This window comes from Camelus dromedarius, chromosome 1, assembly GCF_036321535.1.
Source record: "Camelus dromedarius isolate mCamDro1 chromosome 1, mCamDro1.pat, whole genome shotgun sequence".
Taxonomy (NCBI): Eukaryota; Metazoa; Chordata; class Mammalia; order Artiodactyla; family Camelidae; genus Camelus; species Camelus dromedarius.
In genome coordinates, this window is record NC_087436.1 from 20,751,184 (window position 1) to 20,774,455 (window position 23,272).

Here is a 23,272-nt window from a genome sequence, read left to right on the forward strand (position 1 = left end):
CCTGTTCCCACAGAGCAAATTAAACATAAGGACTTAGTTAAATGGGTGTTGAGAAACTGAAAACAGTTAAAAAAGATCAATGAAGTAAAAGTGACTGCAGTAGGCAGCTCCCATCCCTGGGGATCGAGGAACACGGGAAGTTGGGGTTACCAAAGCCTAGAAGCTGACTCAGGAGCCCTAGGGGTTGTTGCCCAGCTGATGCAGATACCCCCGTGAAGGTGACATGAAGTTGACTGTGGGTGTGCTGGGAGAAAACTGGGCACGAACTGACTGACACTGACAGGATGGGTTAATTTCCTAGGGCTGCCATGGCAAAGTACCACGAACTAGGTGGCTGAAAGCAAGCAGAGAGCATTCTCTCACAGATCTGGCGGCTGGAAGTCGGAAATCCAAGAGTGGGCAGTGTTGGTTCCTTAGGGAGAATCCGTTCTGGGCTCTCAGTCCTGGGAGCCTCAGGCATTCCTTTCCTTGGTTTGTAGCTGGTGTCCTCCCTGTGGCGTCACATCTTCTTCCCTCCATGCATGTCTGTCTCTGTGTCTGTATTTCCCCCTCTTTTGAGGACATCAGTCATGTTGGATTAATGTCTACGTCATCTTAGCTCACTCATTTGCCAGCACCTAATTCTCAGTTAAGGCCACATTCACAGGTACTGGGGGTTAAGACTTAAACATCTTTTGAGAGGGACAGAGTTTAGTCCATAATACAAGATAAGGGGGCACTGCTGGGGTGATGCAGACAGGAATGGTGAGGAAGGAGGAAGGAATAGGACCTTTTTCATCACTGCCTTCCAGCCTCCCTCTTCTGCGCTGTCTTAGGTCAGATGGCCAGTAAGCAGAGCTCAAGACAGGGATCCCTGGGCAGGTGCTTTACTGAAGGAAAAGGAGAGTGATGGAAGCAGGATAGGGCAGGAGAACAAAGCTGAGGAAGGATGAGGCTAAGGATGTAAGCTGGAGACTGGCTTCAGTCTGATCTCACAAGGAATCTCTTGAGCACGAAGTGCACCACAGAGTTGGTCCCATCCTGGCGCAGAGTGAGGTGGAGTGGACTGATTTTTTTTCACCTACGTATCAGTTGGTTACTGTTTGCAGGTTGCCCTCAGGGAGACAGGTCCTGTTCTGCCAAGAACAGTGCTCTGGAGAAGGGGCAGCTGTGAACTCTGATAGCCTATATTTTTCAAGGAATTTGTCCATTTCATCTGTTGACATAAAGTTGTTCATAATATTGATGTGTTAATCCTTTTATTCTATAGATTCTATAGAAATGTCACCTCACTCATTCCTAATATTGACAGTTTGTGTCTTCTGTCTTATTTTATGATCAGTGTGGCTGGAGGTTTATCAAATTTTTTTGGTTTCATCAAAGAACCAGTTCTTGGTTTCATTAATTTTTTTCCTATTTTTCTGATCTTTTTTTTGTTTTTGTTTTTGTTTTTTAGTTTATTTCCCCTCTGATCTTTATTGTTTACTCTCTTCTGCTTACTTTGGGTTTAATTTGCTCTGATTTAGCTACTTTCTTAAGATGGAACCTGAGGTCATTAATTTGGGACCTCTCTTTTTTTCTAACGTAGGCATTTAGCAATATGCGTTTTCCTCGTGGTACGGCATTTAGCCACATCCCACAAAATTTGCAGTGTTGTGCTCTCAGTTGCATTCAGTTCAAAATGCTAATTTCCCCTTTGAGTTCTTCTTGACCAGTAGGTAATAAATGTCTCAGTACTTGGGGATTTTGTTGTTGTTGTTGAAGCCTTTCTGTTGTTGATTCTAATTCAATTCCATTGTAGTCAGAGAGCTTAATCTGTACGAATTGATTCTTTTAAAAATTTGGGGAACTTTTATGGGTAGGAAAATGGTCTATATTGGTAAACATTCTGTCCACAATGGTGAAGATTGTACACTTTGCTGCTGTTGGGTGGGACGTTCTGTAAATGTCAAGTAGGTTGATTTGTTAGATAGTGTTGTTTGGTCTTCTTTCTTTATTGGTTTTCTGTCACTTGTTCTATCAGCTATTGAGAGAGGAATAAATATTGACAGCTCTGAATGTATTATGGATTTTCCTGTTTCTTGTAGTTCTGTCAGTCTTTTAAAATATGTTCCGAAGCTCTGATAATTGAGTGCATAAGCATTTAGGACTGTTATGTCGTCCTCATGAATTACCTCCTTTTGTCATTCTGAAATGTCTTTCTTTATCCTTGATAATCTTTGCTCCAAAATCTACTTGTTATTAATATTACCACTCTTTCTTTCTCTTGATCAGTGTTAACAGATTTCCTCTCATCCTTTTACTTTTGATTTATTTCCGTCTTCATATTTAAAGTGCATTTATTGTAGGCAGCATACAATTGGATTTTGTTTATTTTTGTCAATGTGACCTATGACTTTTAATTGAGGTGTTTAGCCCCTTTACATTTGATGTAATTACCAATCCAGCTGGGTTTAAAATCCAACTCTGTACTATTTGTTTTTTATGTGTCCCATCTATTTTTTTGTTATCTTTTAATTCTTTAGCTCTTCTTTGGGATTATTTTAATTTATTCCAATTTCTCTGTTATTGGCTTATTAGCTATAATTTTTTTCTTAATGCTTACTTTAGAGTTTGAATTTTTTTAACTTATAGTGTGCCTTCAGTTAATATTATAGCATTTCATATATAGTATAAAAACCTTAACAGTATACTTTTATTTTCCCCTCCCAGCCTTTGTACATATGCTCCCCATATGTTAAAACCTCAGTATGTATTGTTACTTTTTTCTTTAGACAGGTACTTATTTTTTAGATTTTAAATAAGAATAAACATCTCTTATATCTACCACATAATTAACATTTTGGTGCTCTCCATTCCTTAGTGTAGATCTAGATTTTTATTGGTATGATTTTCCTCTGAAGCACATGTGTTAACAGTTCTTGTTAGCCTTGTAGTAATAGTGTGAGTGTGATTGAGTCAGACAGTCTTTATTTTACCTTTGTTTTTGAAAGACAGTTTTGCTGGGTATAGAATTTAGGTTTACAGGGTTGTTGTACCGTTTCTTCCCCCAGTGCTTTACAGATGTTGCTCTGCTATCAACTCTATTTTTTCAAGGAGAACTTAACTTGCTCTCACTTTTATTTTGTTTTTTGTATGTATGTACATTTTTCTCTGGTTGCTTGTTACATTTTCCCTTTATCAGTGGGTGTAAGCTTTGTAATTGTTATGCCTTTCTATAGTTTTATGTTTCTTGTGCTTGGGTGTGTTGAGATTTTTGGATTTGTGGGTTTATAGATTTCATCAAATGTGGAAAATTTGGAGCCATGATGTCTTTAATATATCCTCTCTCCCTCTCCTTTGGGGAGTCTAATTATATATATCTGTTAGGCAACTTGAAAATGTCCCACAACTTTAAGTTTTTATTCTCTCTGTATTTCATTTTCATTTCTATATTGTCACGTTCACTAATCTTTAATTCTGCAATGTCTAATCTGCTATCATTTTAGCTCAGGTATTTTCTGTTTCAAGTATTGCATTTTTCATCTTGAAAAGTTTGATTCTTTTAAAAATCAGGTCTGTACTTTACCTGCTGAGTCTTTTCTCTACATACTTGAACATATGAAATTTCATTACAATAACTGTCTTAATGTTCTTGTCCAGCATTTCTGTCATCTGTGCTAATTCTGGGACTGTGTTTATTCACGGTTTTTTCTCCTTATCATGGCTTATATCATCCTACTTCTTTGTCAGCTTGATAATTTTTTGTTAAATTCCAAACCTGATTTTTATCTTGTTGGATGCTTAATATTACATTCTCATAAGTATTCTTGAGCTTTGCTCTGAAGTTTGGTTAAATGGCTTGGTGACAGTTTGATCTTTCCAAGCCTGCTCTTAACGCTTGTTAGGTAAAACCAGAATCATCTTTAATCTAAGGCTAATTTCTTCCACTACTGGGGTAATATCATTGTAAATGCTCTACCTGATTTTCCTTGAATTATGGTGTTTTTTCCTCTGGCTGTTTGGAACATGAACTATTCTTGGACCTGCCTCAGCTCTGAATATCTGCTCTTTTCAAGCAGTTCTTTCCCTTCAGGCAATTTCTCCACAGGCACATGCTACTAAATATGAAAACTGGAGGGGGTATCCCCTGTGGATCTCCGTAGCTCCTTCTCTGTACAGCTGTCTTCTCTCCAGTCCTCTGCTTTTTGAACTCCAGCTCTTGGCCTGTCTAGACTCCATGTGTCTCTCCTCAGTGCAGGGTTAGTGCCTGGTTTTGTTTGGATTCCCCGTCCCTGCACCGCAGCCTGGAAACTCTGTCTGGGCAGTAAGCTGGGACAGTCATGGGGCTCACCTTGTTTGTTTTCCCTCTCTCAGGGACCAGTGGCCTCTGCCTACTTGGTTGATACATAGTGCCTGAAAACCTTGTCCAGGTTTTTAGCCCTCATGTTCATAATAATAGAAGAGGAGCTGTCTAGTTGTTTCAGGAAGGGTGGTAAACCCAGTCCCTCTTACTCCATTTTGGCTAGAAGCAGAATTCTTTTTCTTTTTCTTTTTTTTTTTTTCTGGTGACATTTTTGATAACCAATTCAATTTCTTTAAAATTTTAGGCTGTAACAGTCACCAAGTTCATTTCACTTCAGTTGCGTCTTGTCAGCTCGTGGTCATGTTCTGCCTCCTTAGACCTATGGCTTAGTCTATACCCTGACCAGGTAGTTGGAAGGAGTTTATTTCGGGTGTTTTTCCATTTTGCCCTTTGTGACAAGAAGTGACCCTCATTAAGTACATTTGCATTTCCCTTCTTGTATCAAGCCCTCTCAACTCTGTCCACCGCTTTCTGCTTCTCAAGCCAGACGCTGGCTGTCTTCCTTCCTCTGCCACCACTCTGGGGGAACCCCGACTCTCCGAACGTACTTCTCCTTGTGCTCCAACAGCAACAGTTACTTCTGTTTATGCTAGACAATGTGTTCGATTTATTTAGAAAACACACAAAAAACCCTTCTTCTACTTTTTTTTTTTTTTTTTTTTGCCTAGAGGGTAACACCTGGCTGCTGTGTGTTCTGAATACAAGGATGGGGAATTAGCAGCAGGCTTTGACCACATGCTTCTGTTTCCAGCCCTCTGAGGTTCGCTGCTGCCCATCACACCTGGAGTCCTGAGGCTGTAACCCCATCCCCCTCTGAGAGGCCGAAGGGCTCCCTCCTTGGCTGCAGGCCCCACACTCCATGTTTATTCTGGGCTGTGTCTTTTTCTCATCTGCCTTCTTGAACTCCACTCCTCCACTAGCTTCCCGTCTTCTAGAACCATGTTGAAATAGTTCATCCATTGATAAGCTCCTTCCTGTTCTTCACTGCTCTGTGTTTTCCCCTCCCCTTTAAACTGATACATTCTTCTTTTAATAGGATCCAAGGAATGAGAGGAAATGTATATACAAGCGTACGGTTCAGTTCGTATTCTTGACCTGGCACCCACTGCTATTTAGTTACTATAACTGTTTTATTATTTCTGCAAGTTACATTTAGTTCTTTAATTCACACTGTTGACCAATTCCTTTCTCTGAAACTATGTCTTTCCTTGTTTCAGTAACTCCAGTCTCAACTGATTTTTCTCTTACTTATCTGGATATTGCTCCTCGGGCTTCACTTCCTCTCTACATCTCGTTACGTATTTTTATACCCCAGATTCGGATCCTTGACCTTCTTCTTGGCTTAATACCTATAGGACATTTGTACCTGTAGATCCACTGGCTGTTTCAAACTCAGCACACCCTAAACCCAACTTGCCACCTTCACTCCCAGATCTGCTCCTCCACCACCTGTACCTCCTGTCTTGAGGAATAGAGCTTCTGGACCTCTAACCACCAAGATAGAAGTTTAGAAGCCACCTCTACTCCCATTTCAGATATAATTGGCCATAATGTCTTGCCTGTGCTGTCTCCTAAATATTGCTCACATGTATTCACTTCTTTCCATTCTCTCAACTACTGCTTCTTTTATTTCTATTATTTTTAATTTTTATTATAGAAAAACTTAAACATAGTAAAATGTGCCTGCACCCAGTGTCAACAATTATCAACATTTGGCTAATTTTGTTTTTATCATGTCTACCCCTCCTTATTTTGCCACTCCATTATTTTAAAACACGTTCCAGATGTTATATCATTTCATCAGTAAAAAACTTCAATGTGTATTTCTAGAAGGAAAAGATATTTAAATATGTAGGCACAAAATCTTTATCATCATAAAATAACAATTCCTTTAAAATATATTCATATATCCAGTAAGTGTGTATTTTCCTTGGTTGTCTCATATTTTTGTTGTTGTTGTTGTTGTTGTTGTTTTTACAGTAGATTGATTCAAATCTGAAAAGAAGCAGGAACCACACACTGTATTTGGTTTATATGATTTAACTGAGTCTCCTTTAGTGTAGGGGTTCCTCCTCCCTTTTTGTTTTTCCTTCTCTTGTTTGTTGAAGAAGTCAGGTCATTGGTCCTGTAGAATCTCCCTCATTGTGAATTTTTCTGACTGCACCCTCCTGGTGTCATTAGAGATGTTTCTCTATTTCTGTTATTTTCTGCAAACTCATAGTTAAATCTAGAAGTTTCATTAGAATTTCTGTAAGAATGATCCGTAGGTGGATTCCATTTCATTGTATCAGGGGACATAAAATGTACAATTGTTTCAATTTTTGTAATGGTAAGATTTTTCAGTGGCTTAGTGTGTTATTGTACTGATCCATCCATTAGAAAAAAAAAACCTGTAACCTCTCACCAAGTGGTTTTTTTTTAAACTTTTTTTTATTGAGTTATAGTCATTTTACAATGTTGTATCAAATTCCAGTGTAGAGCACAATTTTTCAGTTATACATGAACGTACAAATATTCATTGTCACATTTTTTCGCTGTGAGCTACCCCAGGATCTTGTATATATTTCCCTTTGCTATACAGTATAATCTTGTTTATCTATTCTACATTTTGAAATCCAAGTCTATCCCTTCCCACCCCCTGCCCCCTTCTCACCAAGTGGTTGATGATCATTGCCTAAGGCTGATATTTATTAGGGGCCTGTATTTCTTACCAGCTTTACTGCAACAATTTCTTCAGGTTGCCATGCCTGTAATTTTTCCCCCAACTCGACCACATTATGCGCACTGCCACTGAATGGATTTTTGTACACCACAAATCATTTCATATGATTTCCCTGCATAAAATTCTTCAGTGGACTCTTAGTGAATTTAATATAATCCAAATTCTGTAGCAGAGATACACAAGAGCCTTTATCATCTGGTCCCTGCTTACCTGGTCGTTATTTGCTTTTGATTGATAAATACTTGAAACTTTCTAAAATAGAATCTTCTCGAGGTAGAAAAGTTACAAAATGCTGGTTTAACACTTCTGGGAAATGAAGGATGAGCTAATACCCTGCTGATACACAGGCAGATGGCAGAAATTATTTTTGTAGCAATAACACCTAAGCCCTTAAAGAATGAGAGCATCTTAACATTTCACAATATATGTAAATCAGATTATTATGCCATGTACCTTAAACTTATATGGTGCTGTATGTCAATTTTATCTCAATAAAACTGGGGAAAATATTTATAAATAAAGAAAAGAAAAAAACTCCAAGTCTTTGACCATGTCAACAGTGGCAATGTAGCATTTCAAGGTCATGCCCAAGAGTGTTGACTCTAGGGCAGGAAATCCAAGGAAGAGATACAGGACAAGGGGGCAAAGATTTTTGGAAGAAAGCAAAGTTATATTCTTTTCCAGCTTTATTGAGGTAAAATTAACAAAAATTCTATATGTAGTAAGGTGTACGATGTAGTAGTTTGATATATGTGTACAGTGTGAAATGATAACAACAATCAAGTTAATTAACACATTCATCACCTCACAGTTAACTTTTTTGACCTTTTTTTTTGGTGGGGGGAATGGTGTGTGGTGAGCAAAGCTATATTTTAAAATATATTGATTATAAATTTGCTCCCCAAAAGTATATTGTTTGCCCAGGTTGTGTTGCCATTTCAAGCTGCCTTCCCATGGAATTTTCTCTTAAAGTTATTAGGCAGATGTAAATAACTATTGTTTAATTCGTTAACTTATATGAAGTCAAGCTGTAATTTAAGAACTAATTTAAATTCTATTCCATTTATATTTAATTTGTTTATAATTCGTTATAATTATTTTGCTAGATATAATTAATTATAAAACAACTTTTAAAGACTATGTCTTAATTATACCTTATTGCTTCTACTTTACACTTTATATTTACTTATGCAGCTCAACTGAGTAAAATTTTATTCCCTAAATGCAGCAGTGTCAATTAGCACGTGGCATTTACATGAGTTTCCTTATGGACATTTGGCCTTTAATAAATGTCTGCAATTGGTCCTTAATCGTGTCTGAGTCATAAATGAAATGACGGAATCATGTCTGAATCAGAGGGCTTCTGTCTGCATCAATCACTGTGCCAGCCACATTTGCTGGGGTTATGGCCTGCCACTATCACCAGCCCCTTTTGTGCAGCCAGCTCTGCATCTCATATGTGTCCTTGAGTCTCCAAGACTCTGTTGATGCACCGTTGAACATCCCTGACATCTGTTTGCTCTCTGCACAATGATTGGAGTTGGTGTCAGTGAGAGGGACTGAACTGGGATGGAGATCCCTTGGGTGTCTGCAGCAGGAGTCAGTGATGGAGATGTCTCATGATGGCTGGGAGTTGTGTCTCATGAAATTGAGTCTTGTCAATTCAAATTTATTTAAACAAATAGCCTTATTGAATGGTAGTGACTTAAACTGTTATTTTTATAGTCCATGCTAGGTTTTTTTCTTTAGTATATGTCAGTTTCTTATAATACCTGAATCAACTGCAGTGTTGTAATTTGCTAATACATTTTCCATCGATGGAATTGGAAGGGTGAGCTAATGGGACCAGAGGGTGTGCAGAAATGATCCTTAATTATAAAATAATGGAAAACAGTCTACATCATGAAATTACCTCATAAACAGAACGATCACAACGGAGATGGTTCAGCAATTAATGATTTCATCAAGTAAATTAACTCATTTGTATCTCAACCCTCCATAAATGATGTGAGAAAGTATAATACCTTAACTATGTAAACAGTTAATAAAATATGGAAGACATTATAAATTCAGAGAATTGAAAGCCTGCACAGCTATAGGATTAATTACTTTTGTGTTCATTAGGTGTTTTGGAAACTAAGCATTAATTTTCTGGCTTTGCTTCATATCAGGACCACCCTGTAAGAAAGTTTAATTCCTCAGTGAGTACCTATTTATCATTTAGCTAAATGTTTGGCAACTAAGCCACCAAAGTAACATATGCAAATGAATGTTTACCAATGAGTGAATGAAAATATGCTCTATTTCTGAATGTGCTTAATTCAAGAGTAATGTAAAAATACGGAGACATTTGTTCAAAATAGGCTACCTCAATTAAGATGCAGAATTAATCTTCAAAGATACTAAGCTATGTACAATTTTGGCAGTTTGACAGTCTGCAAATATTTCTTTGAAAATGTGAGAAATAAGTACAATATGAGTCTAGTTAGATAAAATCACAATATCTGATGATTTAAAGTTTTTCAAATAAACATTTAACGTTATTTATCTTATAAATAATTGTCCTGGAGAAAATGTTACATTCCTGAAACCTTTATCGTGTGGTTTAAAGTGTGAACGTGCAGTAGTCTTAGGATTATTTGGTCTGGAAAGGGACAGATATTTGTGAAAGCATATTCTGGCAGATTAAAACAAAACCTTAGCATTTAAATTTTAGGACCAAAGAAATCATTACATCTAAAGCAACAATATATCTGATTTGATGGAATGTGATATAGTTAAAAAATTGTTTGTGTGGTGTGGCTTGAGACCACAAATTCTGGCTTTTTCAAAAGTCCATGAATTCCATGTATTATTATTTTCAAAATGGGTGGTTTACTTGTAAAGAAATTCTTCAGTTCTTTATTAGAAATACATCTAAATTTTATGTCTTACCCAAGGGCATGAAATTCTGCAAACATTTTCATTTATTAATAGTTGTAAACACCTGGGCATTTATAGACATTACAGATACTTTTACATGTATAAATTTAGAATAAATGTTGGATAGAAGAGAAAGGTTTCTGACTTTAAAATCTATTTGTATTTCATAAGACCATAGGTTCCACAAGACTCGATCTTTTGCTGTTTTGGTTTGTTTGCTTTAAATAAAATATGGTTTTTCTATTTAAAATATCTGAAAAATACACTCTGAAATATCAACTAGATCTTGAAATATATTTGGATAATTATGAGTATAAATTAACCCAAATGTCAGGATTCCATATCCTTTAAAACAGATGGGTTTTTTTTTCCTTTTTGGTAGAGGGAATGGAGAATTGTGGGTTTATTTTTGGGAGCCTGAATCCAAAGCATATTGAGCCAGACTTTATTTTCCCTTGAAAAAGAATCCTGTTCTAATCACCACACGTGCATTGTTTATTGCTTTTAAAGAACGGCTTAACATGATTAATAAGCACCTAAGAAAAAATAGTGTTATTTTCTTCCTGAAAATGTGAGGGGCTCTGCTTGTGAGACCAACCCAAAGGCCAACACTACACATGATGGTAGTCCTAAAGGAAAGTCTTCACTCACAGCTAGGGAAAGAAACTTTCAGACATGTATTGATCTTGTGAAATAGGAATATTGATTTAGTATCTCTCCGGGCGGGTAAATGAGATCATATTTCTAAAATTCAGTGTTACATCCTCTGAGTTTGTAATTCAGCCTTATCTCATTTCTTCTGAAACTAGAATTTTCCTCTTTCTTCATCTCTGCTGGAACAGAGTGGATTTCTCCATTCCTTTTGAACTCTTCTGTTCAGATAGATGAATGGCTATTTTTATATTTTGTACAGATTCTTCTAAGAACTTTCTCACTTTGATTGCCTGTGTGACGTTTCCCTCTAGTCTTTGAATCCATTTGATCAATTATTTTTGTGGGACGGAAGTTTCTTCTGTGCACAAGAAAGCGCTGTATTTGAGCCCTTACTTTATGCCATGTGCAGCAATAAGTGTTTTGCATCTGTCATCCCACATCATCATTGTAGCAACCCTACGATGAAACAAATACATTTTACGTACAAGAAACAAAAACTCAGTGAGGTGAAGAAAATTTCCCATGGCCGCTTAGCTAGTCCACCACACGGCTCTGGTACAAAGCCAGACGCATCCAAAGACCAAGCTCCATCAGTTCACTGTGGTGCTTCCAGAAGAGCTGGGCTGTGATGGTTGTTTATCCTAAACACAGATGTCTCAGTACTGTGCTCATCTTCTCATTGACAGGCTGAAACCAGATCTTTTCTGTTTGTGCACTACTAAGTGTTCTCGGCATCTGCTGTTTCTTTAGTCTGAAGTTTGGTGCAGAGGTAACTTGTTGGTCCTTGTGAACAGACCACACAACCTGTCTCTTCAAATTGTTCTCATGTCCACTGACCCCTTCCTTCCTGCCACCTCCTTCACCTCCTCCTGCAATAACTCCCTGTGCTTGTCCTCACCTCCGGTTTGACCTTCCTCTCTTTGAACACATCCTCTCTATTAATTGCATATGCTTTGTAACAATATAATTACAAACTTAGCAGCTTAAAACAAAGTGCATTTATTATCTCATAGTTTCTATGAATCAGGAATCTAGGCTTACCAAAATTAAAAGCAAAGTCTTAACACTGTAGACAGTCTCAATAAAGTGATTATTGTACTGCTCATTCTGTTATAAATTTCTTCAATATTTAAGAATGCTTTGGGAACTTTTCTTATTCTTTTTTTTTGATTATTCTTATTTGAGGAATGAAGAGACATGAATCCATGTAGATTTCTTCCTTCTTCTTATACCGACAAAGCAGTGATATAGTAATGATAAACCTTTTAAGTATATGAACTGAAGGAGAGTCATATTTTAGATCCCCTAATGAAGATACAGAGAAGAGTGAACATAAAGATACAGTTTTTCGTGTCTGTTGTGAAGCTGCAGCAGTTTCCTGTTCCCTGAAGCCTTGCTGTTCAGTGGGCTCCCGTGTTCAAGTGTGTGGCATCACGTGCCTGGCAGGATCCCTACGACTCCAAGGGCAGGACGCCCTGTAAGGCAGAGAGGGAGACGAGGGTGTGGGAAGTAGGTTACAAACTCCTAGAATATTAACCTGCTTTCCCTTCTGAAATAGGTCTGAACTTAGTAACTGGACAGCTTCTTCAGGGCCAAGTGGGGGCATGTTCTATTTCTGTGTTGGCCTGGAGGACAAGACAGGGCCCTTCTCATAGACTTCTACCACCAGGCAGCTACTGTCATTGTGAGTGTAACTCCTGCAGAGGAGGAGCACAAGGTTCCCAGCAGGTGGCTTGAGTAAATCTTTTGGCCCCTTTTCTCTTAGTGACTAGGAATTTTTTCTAAAATCAATGATGTAGGGGAGGGTATAGCTCAGTATAGTGTAGTGCTTAACATGCATGAGGTCCTGGGTTCAATCCCCAGTACCTCCATTAAAAACAATAGTAGTAGTAGTAGTAGTAATAATAATAATAATAGTAATAGTAATAATAATAACAATAAATAAACCAAATTACCTCCCTCCCCCACCAAAAAAAAAATCAGTAATGCTATGAATTAAGAAAACAAAAACAAAACATCAGAACCTTGAGCACTCCAACCAAGCCAAAGGAATGATTCCTTGGAATTCTATCTTAACTTTTATGAAGGCTTTCTTAAGAAAATGGTACCAGAGTGGATATATTTCCTTCATTCATTTGCATACAGATCTTGACATCTAGATAACCATCTATGAATAGAAATCTAGTGAAGAGAGATAAGCTTGAAATTTGCACATAATGAACGATGTCCAGGCTGCTAATACTTTCTTAACTGACGCCATCCCACGCTGGCTGTGTATCCGGAGGTCGATGTCCACATGCAGGATGAAGATAAAATGGAGGTGAGCTACCCTAAAAACACACAATCAAGTAAAGCTCAGCATCTGCTGTCTAGTTAAGAACCACATGGGAAAATACATGTTTTACTTTTGCTTTGCTCCTAAATTAGTATCCACTGGCCAAATCAGGTTTTCATGTCTTGTGTCCTACTGAAAACACATCCTACACTGGAGGGCAAAATACTGACTCATATATTTAGAGAAATAATGCTCACTGATTCCCTAATAATAGTTCCTTCTGGAGCTGGGAGAAAATTATGAAACCCAGAAGAATCTAACTTTTAACTTTCATTCATCAATATATGACTATTAAATCAGATTTTGTATTGTTATCTGAACCAGCAGAGCCAATTTCAAGAGGAATAAAGAGGGAAGTCTTCAAGGCAGTGAAAAAGTTGGGTTTGTCATCACATTACAAGCATGTAGAATAATTTTTAGTGGATACCCATTGGAAGAGAACCTTAAAAAAAAAAACAAAACAAAGAAAAGACTTGCTCATGTTCCAAGCTGGAAGTAACATTGCTCTGAATGAGAGAAGTAAGTGGATGGATAAAACCTTTCTGACTGTTTTCTCAAATGCTTTGTGTTATGAGAGCCCGCTGCATGCTTTTTCTCTAAATGAGGTCCTCCTCAATTTAAACCCACGGGCATTTTAAGGGAAATTTAATAAACAAGTGCTTTCTTGGCCAAAAAGAATTCTGGGTTATGCAAACAGTGAAGAGAACCATGACACAATATGCTGAGTGCCTGCTGGGTCAAGTTTAATTCCATCCCCTAGATAGCTTGTCCATGCACAGGACGCCTTGGAAGTCAATGAGAGGAAATTAATGTACCACCCAGAGCAGAGAAAATTGAAATATGCTGAATTAATGTTTTGAATCATAAAGGTCATTCAAAGAAAATTCTCTGAATAGGGTGCCAACCAGAGTCTGGTTTTATAATTTTTATAGAAACCTTATTTTTTTTCCTCTGAAAGGAAATTTTGGTTTTTTTCAGAAAGAATCATAGTACTACTTTGCACCCCCAGTATACAACGTGAATAAGCTTGTCTCGGAAACAATTCTTAATTTTTTTTCTGATTATGAAAGAAAGACATTCTCAATGTAAAAAAAAAAATGTGGACAATAGAAAAAGACACAACAGAAACAAAAATCATGATAATCTCACTGTATCTTAACACCCCAAGATAAAAATGGGTAACTTCTTGGGTATATTTTTAAAAACTGTATTGCTTTGAAGCCAAGAAGATTGGAGTATATTTTATCTGAATGATGGGTATGTATAACTTTTAAATAGCAAAATGAATTTTCTAAACAGTCACCTCAAAACCAGTAAAAACAAGCTGGCAAATAATCACCTTGGAAAACTAGACACTTCCTCTACTGACACTTCCTTCACTTTTTTGGAATTACCCTCAGAACCAGTTTATGAGCCACAAGAAAAAAATCATCTTGTAACTGTATAGCGTAAACCCTTCTTTCAGAATAGGTCATTTTCCTCTATTTTTTGGTTTGCTTTATATTTTATTTTTCAGGTAGTCTTCATCAGGAGAAGCAAAGCAGAGCTTCTTGCAGCCCAGCTATAGGAAACAAATGTCTTTGAGTGAACTCTTCTGATTTTTATTAGTGTATTTAAGGTAGGTTCAACCTCACACATTTCTCCAAATGTGAGGTGACATCTCGCATAATCACTCCAAAATTTCGTATTCATCATTGGCTTCAAACTGTGCAAAAATATCTGTTCCTGTCACATCTGTTAAAAGAGCAGCTCAGCAGTTACAACACTGACACATTTAAAATTTAGTTTCCAGTGTTGTACTGATGGAGGCGAACATTTCTCTTCTTTTCTCCTTTAAAGATTCATCATTTCAAGCACAGAAGTTGTAAGGCTTCTTGAATAGACTGAGGGCACAGGGAACTGCATTGGATGTCTTAGTTAAAACTATGAGTTTCATATAGCTGTGGCTATAAAGTAAAGACTTGATGTGTGCAGGTGAATTACAGAAGGTCCCTATAATCACACTATGTGCTAAGTGACCAATGGATGTGGTGGTTGGGTAATGGGGAGTTTTCAACTCCAAGGTCATCGTCTTGTGGAGGAGATAGGACTGAGAGACACAAAAGAGACCTAAGAGCACTTTGGAAATAAGAGCCATGAGTTTATTCAGCGTTCAACACTTCTGGCTAGCGCCATCTTGAAATTTGCTTTCATGGGTGTCTGAAGGGTCATGATGTTCTAATTCTTTTCTTACTTCTCTTATTACTTCCACATAGATTTTATTCTATGGGTCAAGAATTCTCTACTGATTTTCCTGAGGATTGTTAACTGATTAGTTATGTCCCTGCCTCATGAAAAGCAGTGTTCCACGTTGGCCCTCTTCTGTCTTCAGTTGGGTGTGACAGTGCAAAGAGCAATGACTTTAAAGAGCAGAAGACTGAGGATTGATAGTCCTACGTTGTTACTTGCTAACCTATCTGACCGTGAGAAAATCACTGCCTTCCCCAATAATAAAATCGCCTCAACCACTCCACAGTTGTTAATGGAAAGAGATTTTCACTTTGAAAATGGTAGATCAAACTGGCTAAGACTTACCTTCACTTGATGCCACCACTTTTACCACTATGAATGACTCGGGCATAGATGTGAACACATGACTCCTCTGTTCTCTGTAATTCCACTGAAAGAGGAACACCAAATTTGGATGAGATGTTGAAGATTGGGGTTGGGGAAGGGTAAAAGTTAAAAAAAAGGGGGAAAACAAACAAACTCAGAGAAGAACATGAAGTGAGATGGTAAGGCGTATGAAATGTTCACTCTCTCGGTCTGATTGGCTCTGCCCTATTCGAGCTCCTGACCAGCCACTCTGTGATGGGCACACTCTACACCGGTTATCAGGAGTCTCTGTCTTCCTTGAAGGATAAGATCAAGACAGTGAGACCCAAAGGATAAAAATTCCTATTCCTGTGTGCCAAAAGCCAGAGCTCTGGGTTATTGTCTGGGGACCTGCTGCTTTCTCAGTTACTTAACTCTGGCAATGCCCACACGCATCAAGGGAGACCATGCCAGCCCATGGCCTCATCAGGCCTTCAGTGTAAGTATCTAATTCCCAGTATCTTGACTCTGTCTAAACACTGCGTGATACCTTGTAAGAGCAAAACTAGCAGGGGGGCTGCCTCATTACTGCAACTATGAGAAAATGACATTTGAACTTACTGAGCTGTTGGACCCTCATCTGTAAATGACAGCTAACAAGACCAGTTTTCTCAGATTGATTGTCAGGATTAAATGAGATGACATAAGCAAAAACTTTGTGTATTGATGTATCATACAAACTTAAATCTCTATTATCCCTTCAATAAATTCTTTCCTTACTACACATTGGTGAACCTGAACCTAACCAAGTTTTTTTTTTTTTTTTTTTTTTTTCTTTATGTCAATGTCTTGTCTTTGGAGCTGGTTGGCCAATTTCTTGAAGACAGGAAGATATTTTATACCCCCTACCATGGAGCACACATGATAAACACTCGGTACATAGCTGTGCACTGATTTTCTCTGTTGAACCTCACCATTGCTGTGAAGAAAGGGTCTGCACTTCTCATTTATTTAACTCTGCTGTCGCATCTGGAGAAATGTTAATCAGCTGCAGCTTTTTCCTCCCTTGGCTGTATGACTCAATACTGTGTTGTCATACTTCCCAATTAGTAGCCGTTCCACATGACTCAAAGGGAAAGATGGAAATGAGTCTCACCCAAGACAACATAAAAGCAAAGATAATACAATAAATTAAGACTTCTGGTAAAACTACAAAGAAAAAGTGGGGATTCCAAGAAACATAGATGTTCAGTTTTTTTACAATTTATTCCAAATACTCCCTCAACTCCATCACTTTTTTTTTTCCCTGCCAGAGGCTATCTTCTGAATGAAGGGGTGGAGGTACCAGGATGGTCTTGGTGAGAGATGGCTGTGAGGCCCGCTATGATAATGTCACTACTATGTGTGTGTCTTCTGGACCATCCTTTGGAAATTATGCTGCTATTAGCCAGGAATCTTCTAGTAATGCAAGAATGTCATGCACAAAGTAGGTCATCTTGTTTAAATTAGTAACACCCTGGCAAAACTAAATCACTTGATGAACGAAATTATTGCCAAGCAAGAGTATTTCTGGTTAATTTGCACTTAACTCATTCAAAGGATGAAGATCCTTGAACTTCTTAGTCAAATGGACCAAAAATCATCTATCAATTTAAAATTTGGAAAGGATACTAACACTCATGTGGTCTACCAAGGCTAAGTCTTCTTTGTTTTCTGTAATATGCAAGGAGAAAATTCAGTCTTGCAGTCAGAAGTCACATTCTGAGGAAGCCATTTTATTTAATTATGTTTAATTTTGCTCGTTTGAACTTTTGAATATTTTATCCACAAAATGCCAACAACTACTGCTTTCCCTTTGCTACTTTCTAATGATAATGGCTTTTTAAACAAAAGTTTTAGCATGATTTGGTGCTTTCCTCTTTTGTGTTGTCATTTTTCCCACCATGATCATGCTTCTTACACTGTTTTGCAATCTGGTTCTTTTTGTCTTCCCTTCTACTAATGAACCGTGTCTGATTCTTTTTATACACTCAGTGACTGTTTATAGCCCCTATCTCTTTTCCCCTGAAACTTTCTTTACAAGCTAGAGGAAAGAGAAATAGTGCCAGCCTCCTTCAATGCCAGAACTTGAGGCAAGAGGTTCAGGATGTGATCAAGACCCAGCTCTAATACGGACAGAGGATAGCTAAGGATCTGGGAAAAGGAGCTTTGGAAATCCTCACTCAGCACTTGAAAGCAGTCATCCTTCCATCCCATGATGAGGCACTCAGAGACCTCATTGGGAAGGTGTTCAAAGGACCACAGAGTCCTACAGCTTTGGGGTGACGATGGAGGAATAGAAGACTTCTGAATAATTGTACAGCTCACAGAGGCCCTAATCCCTCAGAAGTCAACACCATCACATACCCATGGAAGTGCACGGCCATCCTCCTCAAGTTAAGCCATGTTTGACTGGCCCACAGTTGATTGGAAGGGACGGATGAAGGGAAGGGAAGGGAAGGAAGAGGAATATACCTAACTCACACTGGGTCAGTTCAGTTTTCTATCACAGGAGCGTGTTAATCTCTGCAGTGCCTGGAAGTGAGATGATGTAAACGAGGGCACTCAGGGGCAGCCATCTTTTGCATACGGAGAAGTAGTGGCAGCAAGTAGGCATGGAGGAAAAAATAACAAGTCTGTGAAAAGAGATGAGAAACTGAGAAATCAAACACTTTCTTGGCTTCTGAAAGCTTTCCAATTACTGGTTTCAGTCCTTGAAAAGGCCCCATTACCCTTGGCCTCCATAATAAATGTCTATCTCATTTCAATAAATTGTCTCTTTTGGATTGCTCGTTTGAACTTTTGAACTATCTTGTGTTGGTATCTCGAGGGAAAAAGGAGGAGCGTTCAAGGCCCGTGCAGCTACCTTTGCAGAACTGAAGGACTGGAGCCTGATCCTTCCTTGTAGTTCTTGTTTTCTTTTGCTCCTTTATTCTGCATTCCTTTAGCATACATATCGTCAATTCAGAGCATGCCATTTTACATTTATTGTTTCTATAACTGTTGTCAAAGTACGTTCTATTGCATTAGTGTTTTCTAGAGCACTGCATGTCTAGTATCTAATTCAATTTCTTAAGAGTGCTTTCCAAGCTTATTAACTACCCCAGGAGGCTGAAATCTACTGCTGTTACCATGAGGGTTCCTGTTACCCTTAGGAAGCTCAGGCTTGTGAATGGTGAAGCAGAGATAAGTTTGGATTCTTGTCCCAAACCTGCTCCTTTCCTCAGAAAGGCCGGAAGTTGGGGACAGTCCTTGGCAGGACTGAATTTCAAGTTTGTCTGTGAGTTGAACAAGAAGAAGTAAATAAATGATTTCTTTTCTATAAAGGTAAGTGCAAATAATCAGATCCTAAGAATTAGTGTTGGGATGGCTTATTTAAGATTTTTTTCTTTTAATGATCTGGAAGAAAAATAAATGAATGATGGAATCTCCAGATTTGCAGATGACACTAAATTCTTTTAGAGAAGAAGTGGCAAGCTGGAACATTGTAAAATTCAGGAAGTTGTAGCATGGTAATACATTTGGGGAAAATAATCTTTCACAATTCTGAGGCTCTGAGCTCTCAGTTACAGTTCAGGAGAGAGATCTACAGATGTTTTGTCTTGAATGGAATCTGGCACTCTTCTAAATTAGGGTTCAAATTTGGTGATGTTTTTTAATGTTAGTAGCTAATTGTCCATTTTTACTCTATGCCAGACAGTGTGCTAAATACTTTCAGTATATAATCCCATTTATTTTATAAAACCCAGTGAATCAAGTGCAACTATCCCCATTTTATTCAGAAAGATAATTAACTTGTGTGAATTCCTACAGCTTGTATGTGTCAGGAGACAGGAAGAGTTATGGCTAAGTGAACGAATCTACATTGATCTTATTCATCATTCAGTAAATTTGAGTGCCCATCATATAGTGGACATTGTCTAGATGTTTGCAGATGAACAAAACAAAATAGAAAAGATCCTTGTCTTTATGTAGCTTAGATTTTAAAGAGAAGAAACAGAAAACCAACAATACATAATAAAAATAGCAAATCGTATGGTATACTGGAAAGCGATAAGTGCTATGGAAAAAGTAAAAACATACACATGGCGGGTAAAGAGGAACAAGAGCATGAAGGCAGTGGGAATGTGAGCGGTGAATCTTAAACTGGACGGTCAGAATAGGTCTCAACAAGAAAGTAACATTTGCTCAAAGATTTACCGAAGTAATTTACGTGGGGGTTACCCAGGGAGATGTTTGGGGGAACAGCAATTCGGGGATAAGTGAAAACAGTGCCAAGGCTCTAAAGCAAGAACATGCCTTGTGTGTCATTACTAGATAGTTTTGTTTTATACTAAGCTGTAATCTGATTTACTTTAACTTTAGCGATATTCCCCAGTCTGGTCCTCTGAGACTATATCAATCTAAGTCCAATCATAGTCACAGGGTATAGTAGAATAATCACTTTACTTGTTCAGTACATCATACTTCGGTTAATGAAGACCCAGTTTCAATGAGTGTTTCTTGAAGTGTCCCATCACACAATCAGCTTATAACAAGGCAGCTAGAAAAAGCACAAGATAAGGAATCAAGAGACCTGAAATCAAAGGGGTCAGCCACAATCTTATCTAGTGATCTAAGATAACTCCACAACTAATGTACACTGAATATCAACTAGGTGCCAGGTACTATTCTAAGCTCTCTGGATACAGGGAGGAATAAACAAAGATCCCAGCTCTTAAAGAGCTTACATTGTAATGGGAGAGAGATAGGCAGTAATGAGTAAGCCTGATAAATTATATGCTTTGAAGGCAATAGAGCCTGGAACAGAAGGAATAACAGAAGGATAAAGGGTGATGTAGAGTGCTGAAAGGGTGGGTGATTTGAGAGGCAGTCTGAAATAGTAGGGCTCTGGGTAGGCTTCATTGAGATGATGACCTGTGAGTGATAATGTGAAGGAGGTGAGGGAGTCAGTCCTATGGATATGTGTGAGAAGAGTGCACCAGGGGGAGGGACCACTCAGTGCAAAGGCCCTAAGGTGGGAGTGTTTCTGGTCCATTAAAGTTTTCTTATGTTGTTTTTGTATGTGTGTGTGTGTGTATGTATATGTATATATGTATGTATATATGTCTTTTCCGTTCTTTTACTACTAACTCATCTGTATCATTATATTTAAAGGGCATTTTTTGTAGCTGGCTTACAAAATTGGATCTTATTTTGTTATCTAATCTGACAATCTCTGCATTGCATTTTAATTGGAGTTTTAAGATTATTTATTTATATTATTTAATATAATTATCAGTATAGCTGAATTTAAATCAGCCATCATTTTATTTGCTCTCTCATCTCTCTCTTTTTTTTCATTTCCTGAAATCTTTTGGATTGAGTATTTTAAAATGTACTGTTTTATAATTACTATTATTTTATTTTCACTACCTTTTAACTTTATTACCATTGCTAGGGTTTACCATATGGATCTTTATCTTATCACAGTTTACATTCAAATTATATCACTGTATGTACAATATAAAACCTTTTCAATACTTTACTTCTGCATGTGTTATAAACTGCAGAATACATTTGTATTATTTTTGTTTTAAACTGTCAGTTTTCATTTAAGTAATTTTAAAATGAGCATATTGTATTGTACTGTATTTCCCTATATTTTTATTATTTTTGGTATTTTTTCATTCCTCTGTGTAGATCCAGGTTTATATCAGGTATCTCATCAGATATCTCTCTCTTTCTCTTTTTTTTCCTGCCTGAAGAATATTCTCTAACATTCTTTATAATGTATTTTTGCTGATGTTAAATTCCCTCAGCTTCTGGTTATCTGAGAAAATTTATTTCATCTTTATAGTTTTGGAGGCTATTTTGGTAGATTGAATAATCTAAATTGACAATATTTCCCTTCAGCACTTTAAAGATATTGTTTCATTATTTTCTGTCTGGCATAGTTTCGGACAAGAAGTCTGTGTTATTTTTTTAAGTGAAAGCAAGTTTATTTAGAGAGATACATCATCTTTATTTTTGTTCCTCTAAGCATAATTTTTTTCTTTTGTTGCTTATGAAGTTTTGAATCATCACTGGTTGTTAGAAATTTTATTGTGATATTTCTTCATATGCTTTCATTTATGTTGATTCAACCTGAGTTTTGTTGAGTCTCTTGGATCTTAAAGCTTATAGTTGTCATTAAAATTTGAAAACTTTTGCCATTATTTCTTCAAGTATTTCAATTACATAAATATGATGCTGCTTGATATTATCCACAAGTCTCTGAGGCTGTCATTTTTTTCAGTCTCTTTTGCCTTTTGTGACTTATTATGGATAGTTTCTAATGATAAATCTTCAGGATCACTAATGTTTTCTTCTATTGTATCTAAAATGCTGTTGACTAAATTTAGTAGAAAGTATTTTTCCATATCTATTTTACATCTTCAAAATTTCTGTTTGGTTTTATTTTATATCTTTTATATATCTCATCATTATGTTTATTTTTTGTTTAAGACTTTGGGCAAAGTCAGCATAGTTACAAAATCCATTTTAAAATCTTTGTTTGTTAATTCCACCCAATAGTCCTTTCTGGGTCTATTTCTGTTGTGTGATATTTTTCTTATTATTATGGGTCACATTTTCTTGCATCTTCTTCTATCTAATAATTGTGAGTTTTACTTTGTTGAGTTCTGGATTTTGTTATCTTCCTTCAAAGACTCTTGGATTATGTTGTGTTGTGGTTAAGTTACCTCCAGATCAGACTGATTTCTCTGAGGCTTTTTAATAAAGTCTTTTAAAGCACAAATCTAGAGTAGCCTTTACTCTAGGAAAAATTTAGCCCTACTGCTGTATTGTGATCCGCCTATAGTCTGTGCTTAGTAAGGTTTCTCCATTCTAACTGGAGGGAACTTGAACAATTCCAAACCATGTGCAAATTCTGGGAATTGTTTGGCTTACAATTCTCAAGTACTTTGTTCTTTACCTAGAACTTGTTTTTGCCTGACCTTGTGGAGTTTCACTCTCCACATACACATATTTAGAGCTAGAAATTATTCATCTTAGAGGTAGAAGTTTGTATTATTTGACCAATGTCTCCCTCTACCCCAGCCCCTGGTGTCCACCATTCTACTCTCAGTTTCTGAATTTGGTGTTTTTAGATTCCACATAGAAGCGACAACATATAGTATTTGTCTTTCTCCATCTGACTTATTTCATTTAGCATAATGCCCTCAGGTTCCATCTACGTTGTCACAAAAGGCAGGATTTCCTTCTTTTTTATGACTGAATGATACTCTATTTTACCAAGTTAAGGAAGTTCTCTTCTATTGTTAGTTTTGTAACATTAAAGGAAAACACAAAACAATAAGTGGTGTGGAAATGTATAAAGCTTGGTAAGCACCTTAACCCTTACTACTTTGTTCAGGGTGGAAGGTGGAGGGCAGTGGGAAGAGTTTGTCAAGAACCAAAAACACCAAGAAGCTGTCCTGTCTTTTCATTAAACATCATACCATTAGTTCCCCCTATGTCTTTCAATATGTAAAAGTAAGATTTCTTTTAACATAATTATGCAAAGTATCAAACAAAAGCTTAAGTATATACCCGGCTCCCGTATTTGATAATTCTAAATGTTTCTCTATGTTGAAAAGCATATTGATGACTTTATAATTTAGAGCATTTTATTAAGTGTGGCTCCAAATCTTGCCTTTGTCATACTGAGCAAAATTCAAAT

General features: G+C 37.2%; 1 long non-coding RNA gene across 3 annotated transcripts in view; it reads left to right on the forward strand.

The window, feature by feature from the left end:
* LOC135322716 (uncharacterized) overlaps positions 1-23,272 on the forward strand; it is a 60,121-nt gene that overhangs the window by 5,325 nt on the left and 31,524 nt on the right. Inside the window, exon 3 of one of the 3 annotated variants that reach the window (XR_010383518.1) lies at positions 16,393-17,379. The exons of 1 other annotated variant lie outside the window; for it this stretch is intronic. This is a non-coding gene — a long non-coding RNA (uncharacterized LOC135322716). Of the gene's footprint in view, positions 1-12,767; positions 13,051-16,392; positions 17,380-23,272 lie in introns of those variants that run through there. One more of the 3 variants, XR_010383498.1, reaches the window with a different exon arrangement.